The sequence below is a fragment of the Lipotes vexillifer genome, unplaced genomic scaffold (genome assembly GCF_000442215.2).
Source record: "Lipotes vexillifer unplaced genomic scaffold, Lipotes_vexillifer_v1.1 scaffold189, whole genome shotgun sequence".
Classification (NCBI taxonomy): Eukaryota; Metazoa; Chordata; class Mammalia; order Artiodactyla; family Lipotidae; genus Lipotes; species Lipotes vexillifer.
In genome coordinates this window covers 614,211-631,889 of record NW_006785816.1, presented here as the reverse complement: position 1 = coordinate 631,889, position 17,679 = coordinate 614,211, and the positions used below count along the sequence as shown (strand labels likewise).

The 17,679-nt window shown below is 37.6% G+C and overlaps 1 pseudogene; it reads right to left on the bottom strand.

Annotated features, from left to right (window-relative positions):
* Positions 1-8,489: 8,489 nt before the first annotated feature.
* LOC103075734 (dimethylaniline monooxygenase [N-oxide-forming] 5-like) overlaps positions 8,490-17,679 on the bottom strand; it is a 50,663-nt pseudogene continuing 41,473 nt past the window's right edge.

Here is a 17,679-nt window from a genome sequence, read left to right as displayed (position 1 = left end):
AGGATATGGGGAGGGAGAAAGGTAAGCTGGGACAAAATGAGAGAGTGGCATGGACATATATACACTACCGAATGTGAAATAGATAGCTAGTGGGAAGCAGCCGCATAGCACAGGGAGAGCAGCTAGATGCTTTGTGACCACCTAGAGGGGTGGGATAGGGAGGGTGGGAGGGAGGGAGATGTAAGAGGGAAGAAATATGGGGACATATGTATATGTATAACTGATTCACTTTGTTATAAAGCAGAAACTAACACACCATTGTAAAGCAATTATACTCCAATAAAGATGTTAAATAAAAAAAAAAAGGTGGTTGAAGATTTTGATCCACATTCTCATTTCCAATAAAACTTTTATGTCTAGGGTCAGTTCAACAAATTTTTGTTTTTTAACTTTCGTAAAACAACTTATCATCAAAATTAACATTATTGATAGACATCTGCATTGTGGTAAAGAACTATAACTATTGGGAAGCACTTGGATTCAGAAAAATCTGTTTGTATTTTGCCTAAGAAGTGGAAGTATGAAGAGTTTAAAGAGGTTGAAAGTATTTTCTTTGGGGAATTCCCAGACTTGGCTTGGATAAACGTTAAGGCACATTACATGAGTACGGGGGGACTTCTGTTGTCCATGCTGTCTCAATAGCGTTGTGTGTGCCATTTGTCAAAGATCAAGATCTAACTTGCATTTCTGAACTCCTCAGGAGGATAGAAATGCAGCAGAAAATTAGAGTAATCGCAATAATATCTGATACTTATAAGGCACAGTGCTAAGGTGCACCACTCATGCTTCATTCATTTTATCACCGTGACTCTTCTGTGAGGTAGAAACTATTATCCACATGTCACAGATGAGGACACAGAAACTTGGTTGGGTGAGGCAATGTGCCCCATATTGTATAGTAACAAGAGTTAGGGCTGGAGTTTGAACCCAAGTCAGCCTGACTTTGGAACCTGAGGCTTTCAGTCATGATGTGTGTGTCTAGACCCCTTTCACTGCTTACAACTTTGGGAATTAAATGTGCAAGAAGAGTTAAGAATGATGCTACTAAAATTTTATTCAATGAGGTGTGAGATGGGGCAATTGAAAGCTATTTAGGATATATCATATGCTGTATGGCTTTTTGCTATAATATATTTAAATACTAAAATATTACATTTTTAGATTAATAAAGAAATCAAATAAGCATACACACACAAAGGAATATTATTCAGCCATAAAAAGAAGGAAATCTTGCCATTTGCAACAGTATGAATGGACCTCAAGGACATTATTCTAAGTGAAATTCATAGAGAGAAAGACAAATATTGAACAATCTCACTTGTATGTGGAATTTAAAAAGAGGCGAGTGTTGAAGGGAGTAAGTGAAGGTGATCAAAAGGTACAAACGGCCAGTTATAAAATAAATAAATCCTAGGGATGTAATGTGCAGAAGTGACTTTAGTTAATAATACTGTATTGTATATTTGAAAGTCACTAAGAAAGTAGATCTTAAAAGTTCTCATCACAAGAAAAAATATGTAAAAATCCTGAAATTAAGAAATTAAAAAGATCATATCTTTATGGCACTCATACCAAAGCCCTTTACCAAATATTCCAAAGAAAGGTATTTACCTTTCTATCATTGTCAGGTTAAACCTTGCATTTAATGGATTCTCTGCCTATGTGTTGATCATCAATGTGGGAGAGAATTTTTGGACTGTTTTATTACAACAGGTAAAGAGTATGGTATCAAGGGGATTCCCATTATCCCAAACCTAGTTCCATATCCATGCACCTTGCCTTGTGCTGAGCAAAACCTATAAGACAGGAGTTGTGCCAAATAATTTTACTTCTTATCCTACTTATCTGAGCCTTAGGTGTGTTTTTTATAAATTGTTCAGAGCAGGGGATTAACTTCTCACATTACCTTGCCTACAATGTCTGATCCAGTTCTCAGGTCCTGTCACATAAAGTTTTGAATTTACCTATTGTTTCTCATGATCTATTTCTATCTCAGTGTTTACTATAGCTGTGCTAGGTGCGCTTAGGTCTCAGATTCTGAAAACAAAAAACAAAAAACATTAACGCAAATAAGTTTCTATGTTGGGAGCTACAAGTTAGTTCTCTCCTAGCTCTGTCATTCTACAATTCAGACTGTTAGAGAACTATCAGCTTGTATACTGGATACGAAGTCTGAGAAAACCACAAAAATACAATGTGGAAATTTACATTAAGAAATCTTAAATATTTACAAATGGAAAATTTAAGTACAAAGTCCATGAAAAATAGAGGATACATTCTGAGAAAAGTTTTACAATTCTACCTGAGTTATTTAACAAAGACTACAAAAAAGCTACAGCTTTGACACCAGCCCTTGTCCTTACATGTCACCATTACATTACACAGCACATTGTGACCTTCTGATTTTAATATATAATATTACTGTTATTCCTTTTGTCCAAAAAGTCTTCTCTTTTCTATATGTACCCAGTTATATCTATTCATTAAGACTCAGTTCTGTTAATTGAGAAAAATGTAATTAAAACTCAGATTTTGTCTCCCCTTTCAAGTCTTTCTTGACTTCTTTCATTCTCTTTGACCTTTTTTCCATACCTATAGTTGGTAATACACAACTTAAGACATAACCATGTAATTTTCTAGTTTTCTGTTACTGCCCATTATTTCATCTGCTTCTTATTCCTCCTTCAACTAGAGAGTGAGGTTGTGAGGATAGTACATGACCATTCTCTTTGAGTCCCCATCATAGAACCGAAGGACAGCATAGGGACCCATGAAGGAAGAAATGGGCTCAATACTCTTAAGGTCAAGCCATTTGTATCTCAACCTTGTCTTGATGGGGGAATCCCTGATTTATCTCCCAGGAGGGGAGCATTTTCAGGGTGTTACTTCTGATTTTTCCTCCCTCTGCATCCTCATTCACTTCTCTTGGTGGGAGGGGAAATGGCTTTTCTGATGGGTGAAATGGCAGAGTGTCGTTTGGTTGACCTGAAGAAGACCTGGAGCCCTGCCTGTCTTACTTAGGCTGTTTCTTCTGCTCTTCAAGGGTGGGAAGCAGACTGTGGTCCTCCATGCATCTGGCTAGAGATGAGCTCTTTGAAAAACCCACTGTCCTAGGCACTTTCCAAAGTCTAGATCTGAGGGAGAAGAAATAGGATTCTGATTCTGAGTGTGGGTTAAGCGAAATTTTCTAATCCAGCTTGAACAGGAAGACCTTGTATTTTGGGTGAGGAAGGCAATGCTATATTTTAATCCACATTTTTCTTCTATGTCTTTTTCCCACTCACTTAGAACCAATAGGGAGAAATATATATGTCTATTGCTAGCACCTCCAAATTCATAACAGTTATATATTAATTTCAAAAGGGAGTTCATAAGTTATTTCAAAAGGGAGTTCATAAGTCATTAATCTTAGAATAAAACAAAACTCATACTGTCTTACAGATGGCCAAGAGGCACATGAAAAGATGCTCAACATCACTAATTATTAGTGAAATGCAAATCAAAACTACAATGAGTTATCACCTCACACCTGTCAGAATGGCCATCATTAAAAAAATCTACAAACAATAAATGCTAGAGAGGGTGTGGAGAAAAGGGAACACTCATGCATTGTTGGTGGGAATGTAAATTGATACAGCCACTATGGAGAATAGTTTGGAGATTCCTTAAAAAACTAAAAATAGAAATACCATATGACCCAGAAATCCCACTAGCTGGCATATACCCAGAGAAAACCATAATTCAAAAAGACACATGCACCCCAGTGTTCATTGCAGCACTATTTACAATAGTCAGGACATGGAAACAACCTAAATGTTCATCAACAGAGGAATGGATAAAGAAGATGTGGTACGTATACACAATGAAATATTAGCCATAACAAGGAATGAAACTGGGTCATTTGTAGAGACATGGATGGACCTAGAGACTGTCATATAGAGTGAAGTTAAGTCAAAAAGAGAAAAACAAATATCACGTATTAATGCATATATGTGGAATCTTAAAAAAATTGGTATAGACCCTCTTATTTACAAAGCAAAATATTATCTGATGTCAAAAATTATAATATACGTGCAATTATTGTTTCTTTGAAAAAGACACCACCAAAGATCCAGGATAAGTATATAGCCAGAAACAAACTTCAAAACTACTTTCCACTTGCCCTGAATCCTGCCGGCATATTTGGGTTCAATGGAACTTGATAATTCAGGTATAAGTATTTATTGTGAGTTCCACTGAAGTGAGCTCTGTGGGAGGTGTTTTGTGTATAGATGCTGATAGAATTGGGGGATCTGTTGCCACTCATGGGCCCAAACAGTAAAAAGAGGAAAGTTTAAAATCTAAAAAAAAAAAAAAAAGAAAAAATGGTTCTGATGAACCTAGGGGCAGGACAGGTATAAAGACACAGTCATAGAGAATGAACTTGAGGACACGGGGAGGGGGAAGGGTAAGCTGGGATGAAGTGAGAGAGTAGCATTGACATATATACACTACCAAATGTAAAATAGATAGCTAGTGGGAAGCAGCTGTATAGCACAGGGAGATCAGCTCAGTGCCTTGTGACCACCCAGAGAGGTGGGATAGGGAGGGTGAGAGGGAGATGCAAGAGGGGAGGGGATATGGGGATATATGTATACATATAGCTGATTCACTTTGTTATACAGCAGAAACTAATACAACATTGTAAAGCAATGATACTCCAATAAAGATATTAAAAAATATAAAGTGATAAATGCCTACATTAAGGGGAAAAAAATCTCAAATAAGCAACCTAACTTTATATCTCAAGGTATAAAAGGAAGAGAAAGCAAAGAGAAGAACAATCAAAGCCCAAAGTTAGCAGAAGGAAGGAATTAACAAAGATCAGAGCAAAAATAAATGAAATAGAAACAATAAAGACAATAGAAAAGATCAACAAAACTGAGTTTTTTAAAAAGATAAACAAAATTGACAAACCTTTCTAGACTAAGAAAAAAGGGAGAATACTCAAAAAATAAATCAGAAATGAAAGAGGATTCATTACAACTGATACCACAGAAATGCAAAGGATCACAAGAGACTACTAACAATTACATGCCAACAAAGAAAATCCAGGCCAGATGACTTCACTGGCAAATTCTACGAAACATTTAAAGAATTAATACTAATCTTTCTCAAACTCTTCCAAAAAATTGAAGAGGATGGGACACTTTCAAACTCATTTTACAAGGCCAGCATTAACCTGATACCAAAGCCAGACAAGGACACTCTAAGGAAAGAAAATTACAGGCCTATAACCTTGATGAACACAGATGTAAAATTCTTCAACAAAAGTCTAGCAAACTGAATTAAACAGCACATTAAAAGGATCATACACCACAATAAAGTTATATTTATCCTTTGGGTGCAAGAATGGTTCAATATACACAAATGAATCAAAGTGATACACCGTATTAACAGAATGACAAATAAAAATCATACGATCATCTCAATACACACAGAAAAACACCTGGCATAATTCAGTAGCCTTTCATGATAAAAATTCCCAACAAACTGGTTGTAGAGGGAATATATCTCAACATAATTAAGTTCACATATGTTCAGGAACAATATAAGTATACCCACTCTTACCACTTCTATTCAACATAGTACTAAAAGTCTTAGCTAGAGCAATTAGATAAGAAAAAGAAATAAAAGTCATCCAAATCAGAAAGGAAAAAGTAGAAGTCTCTGTTTGCAGATGATATGATCTTATATACAGAAAACCCTAAAGACTCCACCAAAAACAGTTAGAGCTAATAAATGAATTCAGTAAAGTTGTAGATTCAAAAGCAACACACAAAATCAGTTTCATTTCTATATACTATCAACAAACCATCTGAAAAGAAATTAAGAAAACAAATCTCATTTACAATAACATCAAAAAGAATAAAAGACTGAGGAATAAATTTAGCCAAGGAAGTACAATATCTGCACACTAAAACTCACAAATCTTTGATGAAATAAACTGAAGAAGACACACATAAATGGAAAGATATCCTGTGTTCATGGATTGGAATAATTAATATTGCCAAAATATCCATGATACCTAAAGCAATCTACATATTCAATGCAATTCTTATCAAAATTCCAATGGTATTTTTTAGAGAAATAGAAAAACAACCCTAAACTTTGTATGGAACCACAAAAGACCTTGCGTAGATAAAGCAATCTCAAGCTAGAAGAACAGAACTAGAGACATTGTACTCCCTGATTTCGAAATATACTACAAAGCTATCATAATCAAAATGGTATGGTACTGGCATAAAAACAAACACATATACCAATGGAACAGAATATATAGCCTAGAAATAAACACAATCACATACAGTCAACTAATCTTTGACAAAGATACCAAGAATACACAACAGGGAAAAGATAACCTTTTCAATAAATGATACTGAGAAAACTGGATATCCCCATGCGAAAGGATGAAATTGGACTGTTATCCTATGCCATATGCAAAAATCAACTCAAGTGAGTTAAAGACTTAAATGTGAGACCTGAAACCATAATAGTCCTAGAAGAAAACATAGGGAAAAAGCTCCTTGACATCGGTATTGGCAATTGTTTTTTGCATATGACACAAAAAACACAGGCAATAAAAGCAAAAATAAACAGGTGGGATTATATCAAACTAAAGATTTTCTATGCAGCAAATGACACAATCAACAAAATTAAGAGGCAATCTATGGAATAGGAGAAAATATATGCAAACCATATATTCAATTAGTGATTAATGTCCAAAATATATCAGGAAGTCATACAACTCAATGGAAAAAAAACAATTTAAAAATGGGCAAAGGGCTTGATTAGACATTTTTCCAAAGAAGACATAAATGGCCAACAGGTACATGAAAAGATGCTCAACAACACTAATCATTAGGGAAATGCAAATGTAAAATGAGGTATCACCTCACACATGTTAAGATACCTATTATAAAAAAATCAAAAGATAAGTATTGGTGAAGATGTGGAGAAAATGGAGTACTTGTACACTGTTGATGGAAATGTAAACTGGTACAGCCACTTAGGGAAATAGTATGGTGGTTCCTCAAAAAATGAAAAATAAAACTACCATATAGTCCATCAATCCCACTTCTGGGTATATATTCAGAGGAAATGAGAACAGGATCTGGAAGAGATATCTACACTCTCATGTTCAATGCAGTGTTAATCACAAATTATGGAAGCAACCTAAGTGTCCATCAGAGGATGAAGAGATAAAGAAAATGTGATAGATATACACAATGGAATTTTATTCAGTCTTAGAATGATATTCTGCCATTTGAGCATAATGGATGAAACTGGAGGACATTATGTCAAGTGAAATAAGCCAAACATGAAAAGGCAAATACTGCATGATTTCACTTATATGTGGAATTTTGCCAAGTTTAACTCTTATTAACTGAGAGCAAAAGAGTTGTTACTGGGGTCTGGTGGGAAAATAGAGAGATGTTGGTCAAAGGGAACAGACATTCAGTTATAAGACGAATAATTTCTGGAGACCTAGTGTACAGTGTGGTGACTATAATTAATAATACTGTATTGTATACTCGATATTTGCTAGGAGGACAGATCTTAAGTATTCTCACCACATACACACACAAAGGTAACTATGAGGTAATTAATATGTTAATTAGCTTGATTGTGGTAATAATTTCTCTTTGTGTATGTATATCAAAACACCACATTGTACACTTTAAAAATATACAATTTTTTATTATCAATCATATCTTAAGAAATCTGGGGGAGACATCTGTTTTACAGAATATCAGGACTAAGCTCAGACATAGCCTGTAATATAAGTGACTGACCCAGAGACTAAAATATTTCATCTCTTTGATTAATTGTAAAAGTTTTTGTAAATGTTGTAAGTATTTGCTCTTTCTCCCTGTTTCTTCTTTTCCTGACTTCCATTAGTCCCTCTTTTTCCCTCCTTGGCACACCCCATATCCTGAAAATACCCTCGATAATACCTGAAATAACCTGCTACCTCAATATCCATGATTCTATGAATGTGACCCTAGTGGAAAGAGTTTCTGGTGAAGACGTTTGTTCATTGCTAACTTTTCTAAATCACTGAAGAGATACTTTTTCCTAGCTTGTGTTTTACATATAAAACAAAGAATTTGCCAATTCATGTAAAAGGAGGCTAGGAGAACTTGGTAACTTAGAACATTTGTCATATTATAGAACTTAAGTATACTTTTCCAGAGCAAGATTTCATATAAACCATTTCGTTAGAAATCTCCAATTTTCAGGTCGGCTTTAGCTCAAGTTGTTACTCTGTCCCTTTGGACTTCTGAAATTTCCAATTTTGCCAAATACTCATACATGAGTAATTTTGGAATTATTAGACAATTCACTGCACTGATCTAGTCTGAACTGAGGGATAAACTGCACATGCCCAGTTTCTTAATTACTGTGTGTCACTGTTAATCTATAATATCATAATGATTGTAGGAGGATTATCCTTTAATAATGACTAAAGTGAGAACAAAGAAGAGAAGGGCTACACAGACACTTTTAAGCCAAAATGGCACAGAGTATGGAGCCTGGTCACAGGTGAGGGTAAGGGTCCTCAGGGGCTTGATGATCTGCTCTCTCTGAGTCAGGATGGCTCCCCGGGCCCCAGCCCACTTCCCTGGCCCTTGTAGGTGGTACTGGTAAGATGTGCATAGCCCAAAGAAAATTTCCAGAGCCAGCTTTGGATCCCACAGGAAAAGTGAGAACAGGTTGGGCTTCACTCCTATTTCAGAGGCAATTTCATCCACGTAATCCTTACACTGTACTCTGCGTGTATCACAGGGATTATTCAGGAATCTGAAACCAGAAGGGGAAAGTATCAGAACCTCCATCTCTCCAAGCACAGTTTCCTCTAAACATTGGTTGAAAATTTCTCCAAAAACTGAGAGATAAAATGAGTTTTTTTGTTTTCATTGACTATGGTCTCAGTGGTTTCTAACAAAATATTCATGCAGTGCATTTTTCCCCATTAAATCCTTCCAGGGATCTTGGATAGTAATAGGTGGGTTTTGGAAGATTTTTTTCTTTTCCTAAATCCTGTACTTTGGCCATGAAATTAATTCTCAGTTAGGATGTAGTCTCATTTTGGTAAATCGGTGGTGAGGAATATGCTATGTGAATTGTACAGGCAAGTTATTTAGATACGTGTGACATTAATTTGATTTTAAATATTAATGAAATGCAATTCTTGGTTCAGCTTCTGAAACCAAAATTACTGGATAACTGACTGTTCTTAGGATAAAGGCTTTGGCTCATAGAGAACACGCTGTGACCTTCACATTGTAGATTCTCAATAGATATATGCTGAATGGAAATAAATTACATTCCCAGCCCCAGTGGTTGAGAAGAATTTTCCATTAAGAAGATTTGGTGCAACCCACAAGCTTCTGACCTCACATCAGAATTTTAATTGGATTCTGTAATGATTTGCTATCTCATTTCTCACATTGGTTTATCGTCTCAACACCTTAAAAGGGTGAAACAATCCTTCCATTTCATCACACATATATTCACATGCTTTACATCTCTAAGGCTATGGTAAGACATAAATTTATAATTGTGTGTTGTATTTAGTGTTCCATGAACTTTAAACAAAATTCTGAATTTTCCAGTTTAGACCATTCTCTATCCATTCCATTCCATGAATATTCCATAAGGGATATTTATGCTTGGTTAAGAGGAAATTTCAAAGTTGATTATTTGAGATCCCATCCAGGCAAATAGACTCAGAGTCTAACGTAAGAAAAATATGACGAATACTTGAAAGACAAACAGCTCCACCTAAACACTTCCAATTGACTTTCATCAAGAAACAAGCTTCTTACTCTTTTTCAAATTTTTTTCTCTTCTTTCTTATGTCAGCCATCATGCCACTCACTGAGGGTAATTTGTTCAACCCTAGGAAAGAAATGTCAAATGTGAACATGGCTTTCTTATTGAAAAGACGTGGTTTCAGGAAGAAATGGGTACTGTGAGAGTCAGTGTGGTAGAGAACACCATGAGTGAGGTAACACAGGAGTGGAGGGGATGGATTCAGGAGTTGCTTTGCAATGCCCTCCATTCATTGTTTTATCAGGTGCACATGACTTACAGATGCAAAGACGTGTGTTTAATGAGTTCACTAGCAGACCTCAAAGCTCACAGAGAAGGATGGACTGAAGGGAGTTGCATCCCATGACAAGACACAAGGTAGTGTGTGTGTAGTCCCATTACCGGAGTATTCACTCTGGCTCTCCTTTAAATAGTGAGTTACACTTGTTCAATTATGTTATCCCTTAGTTTTCTAAGACATATTGTATTATAGCTACTAATGGTGACTCAGTATCTCCTGATTGTTTTCACTGGATAGAGATTTCTCCTTAATTCTCCATCTTAACTCATGGAAGACACTTTCCTATATCTTCATTTCTTTGATGGATGACATCCTACATTTTGAGAAACAGAATAGTCTAGGAAAATATGCAAAACGTCTTAAAAGAGAAGCAAACAAATGAGCAGAATTATTATAACGTGATTGACATCATTTCATTAAGGTAGGTTTGAATCTGTCTTCATCACTTTATTCTTAGCCTTAGAATTAATGATATAATAAATATATAAAATTAAAGAATAATAATAAAGAATTTCAACCACAATGGCTAATCTTCATTCATTCAATCAATATTTATTGAATGCCCACAGAAGTCAGGTGCCTAATTGTTAATTCTTACCACTCTGCAAAGTACACATAAGTATTCCCATTTTTATAAGTGAGGGAATTGTGGGGTCAAGTAATATGTCAAGGCCATGCATTCAGTACATGGAGGAACAGGGTTTTAATCCCGAGTTCATTTGATTACAAAGCTCTTGCTCTTTTAATTGTGCTGTAGTGCTATTCCAGTTACTTTATGACTCTGCCATAATTTTCATAATTCACAGTTCATAATTCTGTGACTCTGCTTGTCCTTTTTATATTTTGAACTTGAGAGAATAACATTCCAGGCAGAAGAAACACCAAGTCCAAAGGCAGGAATGAGCATGACTTATTCCTGGGAGGTGCTAGGTCCATTCTTTTAATTCACATACTTGCTACCTATATAATAATGAACACACAGACGGGCTCAGAAAATATCTGTTGACTCATTACTCTTGACACTGTTGACCATTCTCTTCTTGAAATTTTCCCCTTCTTATTCCCCGTCCTTACTACCGATTCTCCTACTCCTTCACTTGTAATTTCTTTCTCAGCGCTTTTAATGGCTACTTTTCTTCAGATTCCTCTTTAACATTTGGGATTCCTTAGCTTCTGACCTAGAACCTCTCCCCCAGAACCACACCCAGCCCAGATTATTGCTTCTTAAGGCAGCATGAGAAGAAGGGTGTGTGTGCATGTGCACGCAAAGGAGAATAACAGAAGTACCTCTTCAAACTTAACCAGTCTCCTTTTCCTAACCCTGACAATCACATACTCCATCACTGAGACTCTGATACACATCTTCAGGGCTGATGACTCCAAGCCTAATCTCTACTTTGATTTTCAGAATCATCTATCCTAATGCTTGCCATGTATCTCTGTTGGGATACCTCACAAGTATCCCGAACAGTTTTCTAAACCTTAAGTCATCAGCAAGCCTCTTAAGGTCTTCCAAAGTTGCTTTCCTCCTGAATTATTTACCTTTGTAGGATGGTATACTCTCTACTCAATTATTCAAGCTAGAAACTGGATGTCAGCGTATAATTGTGCTTTTATTTTCTATATTTTATGATGTTTTGACATCTTAAAAAGCTTGCTGGCCAGGGAGAAGGGCAACCTGTTTTAAAGCAAAGAGCTCTGCCAGGAGCATGTCTTTCATATGCGAACCAGCCAAGCCCAAGTCTATAGCCCCAAACAATTCTCCCAAGTCTGTAGCCCCAGCCAACCACTTATCTAACTCTCATACCCCAACACAATATTTCTCCTGCCCTAAATCATCCCAGGGCTAGGAACCAGGCAGATCTCTATAGATTAAAGCCCACGGGAATTATCCAAACTAGCCAATCCTAAACTGTTTACAATGCCCTGCTTTGCTTGTCCCACAGAAACCCCAGTAAAGGCTCTGGCCTCAGCTTTTCTCTTGTTCCTGTTTCTGTCTGAACAAACCCAGTGCTCCCATGTGGCCCTGTGTGGCCTGGCATGTCTCTTTCTCTTAGGAAATGTAAGTAATACATTCTTCTTTCAATGGCATTGACCTCTCTGTGTTGTCGCTCAATCACCTCTGAAAAAATCCCATGAGTATAATTTTAATATAGTTAGAAAGTTAATAATATAATAAAACAACAGAAAATTGTTGAGCATTTACTATGTGCTGGGGACTAGTATAAATTATACATGTATTTTCCTCTTTAATGTGCAGAACAACCCTCTGAATTGGTGCTAATGTTATTGCCATTTTATATATAAGGAAGGTGAGGCACAAATAGTTAAGTAAATCTGATATCACACAGCTGGAAAGTGGTGAAGCCAGGATCCAAACCACAGCTGTCTGGATTCAGAGTTCTATTCAAGACAAAGAAAGAATGTGTTGAATTTCAAAGGACTCTCCCCAAAGTCTCCCATCTTATTGCTGGAATCTTACCAGATTCTTGATTCTTTCTCTTGACTTGGAAAAATGGAGTTAATCTTTATGACATAATATACCATTTGCTTGTCCACCACCTAAGGTCTCAGAGCCTAAATACCTGCATGTTAGCCTGAAAACATGAAGGGTGGGGACAGATGAAGCTGCTACCATGTCCTGAAATTCAATTTCTTTCTTCTAAGGTTAGTAAATAGAAAGGTCCAAAGAAACATGAGAAAAGAAATGATGATTAACATTCTCTTAAGATAGGTGAAGTCTATTTTCAAGGTGGTAAAACTGAACTCTAAATCTTCCTTATGCTCCAAGTTTGACCTGCTGACTCCAAAAGGCAGGAGCAAAATTACTTTTAAAAAATCCTAGAACATACCTGTGTTGAGGCAGCAAACCATAAATGTCATGGTTAAAGTGAGCATTTAATTTATTCTCTGCCCGTCTGTTGATTAAGAATGTAGGGTAAACTTGGTTGACAACAGAGTTAAAATGAGTAAAGAGAACAATGTCCATGGGCATCCCATAATCCCAGACCCAGTTCCAAATCCATGCACCACGCCTTGTGCTGAGAAATACCTAGGAGAGAATGCAAATAAATGCGCAATAGATGCTTCCCAATATAAGTTTACTTTCATAGGATCATTTTCTCACTTCTTCAGATATCTCTCATTTGGCTCATGAGAAGAAATGGATAAGAACTCTCTTGTCTTTTTAGCTTGAAGAGTTCTTCTTTCTCAAGACAGGAAGGCCAGTAGATAGCCACATACATTCCCACATACGGAAACATCTGCCTTGTTGCTTATAGCTCTGGAGATCTCCTCAAGCTTTCCTCTGGACCTCACCCACTATCCCTTTTGAACCTTCTCCAAGGCAGTCTTTGATGCCTGCAATCTCTTAAATTCCAAATTCTGGAAAAACACAATGATGCAAAAAGACTAGAGATCAACAAATTGACACAAAAGATCTCATCCATCTGTTAATTACTGTATTGTAGTATCTAGAACGCTTAGTTAATCTGTATCACTATTGAAGGAATTGGAGGTGGAAGACGGTGTCAAGTGTCATGTCAATGAAACATATTGAGGGATTTTAAAAATGGTTTTCTGGTAAGTTCATTTTTGTAACTCTTAGCTGAGCTGGTAAAGCCTCCACACTCTGTTAAAAATAAACATTATGGAAGTCACTAAAGTTTGAAATATTTATTTGTATTCCATTCTCTATTTTTTTTGGAATGGATTAACAAGATGTCTATTGAGGAAACTGGTGAGAGAAGGTAATTAATCAGTATTGAAGCAGCGTATGAGTACACACTACACATATTTCAGCAGGTAGTAGGCAGGTTGCATATCAGGAAAGAGAATTTAGGCACCAAACCTGTGCGGCTACATGACTGAGCTCAATCGCCAAATCACCTCCAGAATTTCCAGTGCTGATCACAATGATTTTCTTGCCGTGAAATTTCTCTGGACTCTTGTATTCCCAACTGTGGACACACTGACCTTTGAAACTTGTGACTCCTGTGGGCAAGAATAGAATTGCTCAGGTATTGACCATTATTTTATTTTATTTTTTAACTGCTGGCCTATTCTAAAGCTTATTGCTAAACTCAAATGCTATGCTATTTAAACCTCTCATTTTCTGGTCTACTGTTCCTGGTCTGTGAACTGTGCTTGCCGAACATTATCAGACAGAATTAATTCTCCTACAGTTTTGCTCTGGACCAAAATTTTATGATCTCAGGTTTACTAGAAACTCAGATATTTTATTTCTGCCTCCTTTTTACTTGTCTATACCCTGCCAAGCCTTCAAAGAGGAGCTTGGCTCCTCCTTAAGTAATATATCTTCTTTATCCATCATCTTCGTTATTTACAAATACTGCTCTGACCCAATTCCCTGTCTTGCTTTCCCAGCCTATGCTTCATCCCTGTCTAGCTGGTTTCCATCTCTTTCTAGGCCCAGTACACCCTTCCTGATAACACTAGCAGTATTCACTCTGCTCTCCTACTAGGGACAAGTGCTCACAGACCCTGAAGCTGAGAGGACATAAGAACTTATTATTTTTGTTTAAAAATATGCTCTGACTTAAACAAAAACCTCATATGGCAAAGCCATAATACCTGGTTGATTTTGTAGCCTTTCATCTTTTAAACAATATTGGGGCATATGGCCATGTATGGCCTTCATTCTCCTCCTGTGACATTGAACAGCCCTACTCCAGCCTAATTGTGGTTCATTCCTTGCCCTGCTCCTTTTTCCCTAGAGAATATGCTCCCAAACTTCAGCTTTCCCCTGGAAGCAGTTCTTTGATCACTTAGTGAACTCCTGGCACAAATCTAAATGTTTCTGAGCTCAATCATTGCCAAGTTCAATTTTCCATTCAATTTCTTTTTTTTTTTTTTAGAAGATGTCGGGGATAGGAGTTTATTAATCCATTTATTTATTTTTGCTATGTTGCGTCTTCGTTTCTGTGCGAGGGCTTTCTCTAGTTGTGGCAAGCGGGGGCCACTCTTCAGGGCGGTGCGCGGGCCTCTCACTATCGCGGCCTCTCTTGTTGCAGAGCACAGGCTCCAGACGCGCAGGCTCGGTAGTTATGGCTCACGGGCCTAGTTGCTCCACGGCATGTGGGATCCTCCCAGACCAAGGCTCAAACCCGTGTCCCCTGCATTAGCAGGCAGATTCTCAACCACTGCGCCACCAGGGAAGCCCTTCCATTCAATGTCTGACTGCAGCTCTTTCAATTATTTCCCCTCCCCTTGGCCCTACTGAAATTCCTCTCACTCTCTGAAGATAACATTTTCTTCTCCTTTGTTATGAAACAGTAAAAATCTGAGGTGCGTTCCTCAACACCTCAAAGTTACTATGTTTTCACCTATTCTTCCTCTGTCTCCTGTGTCCCCTGCATCGGCAGGTGGACTCTCAACCACTGTGCCACCAGGGAAGCCCTAAGGTCCTTCTTGATCTGGCGTAAGATTCACTCTCTAACATCACCTCCTTCTACTCTTTCTTCTACTTCCACCACACTGGACCTGTCATGTACACACCCACCTCAAGTCCTTTGCACTTTTTTCTTCCTTCTGTACGATCTGCTTTCCTCATATATCTGCATCACTTCCTCAACTCCTTGGGGTATTTGTTCAAATGCCCTTTTCTCACTGAAGTCTTATCTGGCCATCTTATCTAATCTTGCATCACAAGCCCTTCTCCCCAACCACCCATCCCTTTTCCCTCCCCTGGCAATTGTTTTTCTTCACAGTCATCACCTTCCACATATTTATTTCTTTTTGTGTCTCTCTCCATCTACTGCTCTGTACACTCCTTGGGGACAGAGATTTTGTCTGCTTTATTCTCTGCTAAGTCTCTGGTACACAGTTGGTGCTCAGTAGATATTTCTTGAATGAATGCTGAATGAATGAATACAGGAATATTTAAACATCTAATAAGCTAATAACTAATTAAATAATAGACCTCTTTTGACCAATTTTAACTTTATCATCTCATGCACTGGGAAACAGACACTCAAAGCAATGGAAGTGGAGGGAGCCTAGCATCTCCTTAGACCCCAAAGGAGTCTCAGGTTCAGCCCTCTTTGAAAAGACCAAGTATATATCCTGCTTCTAGAGATAAAGAAGGAGATCTTGTGCAGGTAAATCATTCCTGTACCATTCCTTATATTCAGGGTGCTTAAGCTTCCAATAGTAAACAATAGCACTGCAGTCTTTTCTAAGATGTATAGTGACACTAGCACATAGCTCTTTTATATTCATCATGCTATACATATAGATACACATTCAGGAATAAAGCTAAATATTAATATATTTTCTGTATCTTTGGTCTTACTATTTACTCCCAACTATTACCAACACAAAACAATTCCCACATTTTGCCTTCCAACTGTGGTAAAATGTAGCACTTTCCTCTTAAAATAGCCCAGAACTGGTGGTTGTATTAGTAATTTTTATTTTCAATTTTATAATATGTATTATTTGAATGGAACTTGAAAGAACATGCATCTCTTTATAATCAGAAAATATGTTTATTTTGAAACTAAGATGACTTTCAGAATTATAAACTTTCTCCCAAAATAACAATAGTCACTATGATAAAACCCCATAACACCAGTGCCTTAGCATTCGGTAGGACATACCTGGAAAGTTATGGAGTGGCATGAAGGGATCGGTTTCAAGGCCACTACACACCATAATCCCATCAAAGACATAGGATTCCTGCTTCTCTTCAGTCTGGACGACAACATCTCACTGTCCTGTGCAAGAGAAGTCAGAGCGCTTCCTCACGTTGCACAGCTTCGACTGTGAATGAGACGAACTCAGACTTGTGACCACTCTTCCCAGCTGCCCTCCTGCCCAAGAACTGTTTGCCTCAATGAATAAGGTTGGTTACAGCTACTCTCCTCTGGGCTTTCATTAAAGAGTTCATTTATAACTGGTCTCCCTACCAAGGCACTTTTAAGTAGAGATGTATCTCAGTTTGTTCCAACTGCAGTCCTGAATGTAGTTAGGGGTGAACCAACACCGGGTGCACAGTCTGGCGTTTCAGCCAAACCACCGTACTTTTTTTCCTAAGGAAAGTGAGGAGAGAAGCTCTCGCCGACTTCTCTGAGATTTATGTAAAGCTCACCTCCAAGACTGAATGGATGCTTTACTGCATTTTGCTCTGGCCTGGCTCTTGGCTCTAACAAGAGGGTCCCATGTATGCTGAGTGGTCTCTGCCCCACTTACCAGAAACCGGATGTGCTTCAAAAGGTGAAAGGGTTTGACGTACATCCGGAGATACTCCATGATTTTGGAATTGTGCAAGTAGTTGGGAAAATGATCAGAGAAAGGATAATCACTTCAAAGTGTTGCTGGTGGCAGATTTATAGACGCTGGGCCTGCCACCTTCAGTCTTCTCCTACCAAGAAAATAAAGGACGCCTTGATAACTGAAGCCAAGGAGGGATAAGGAAGTATCCTAAGGAACCTGCAAAAAGTTAGAAGACCAGAAGACTGAGAATAGAGCCGTAATCAGCAACAATTAGAGGCCAAGTA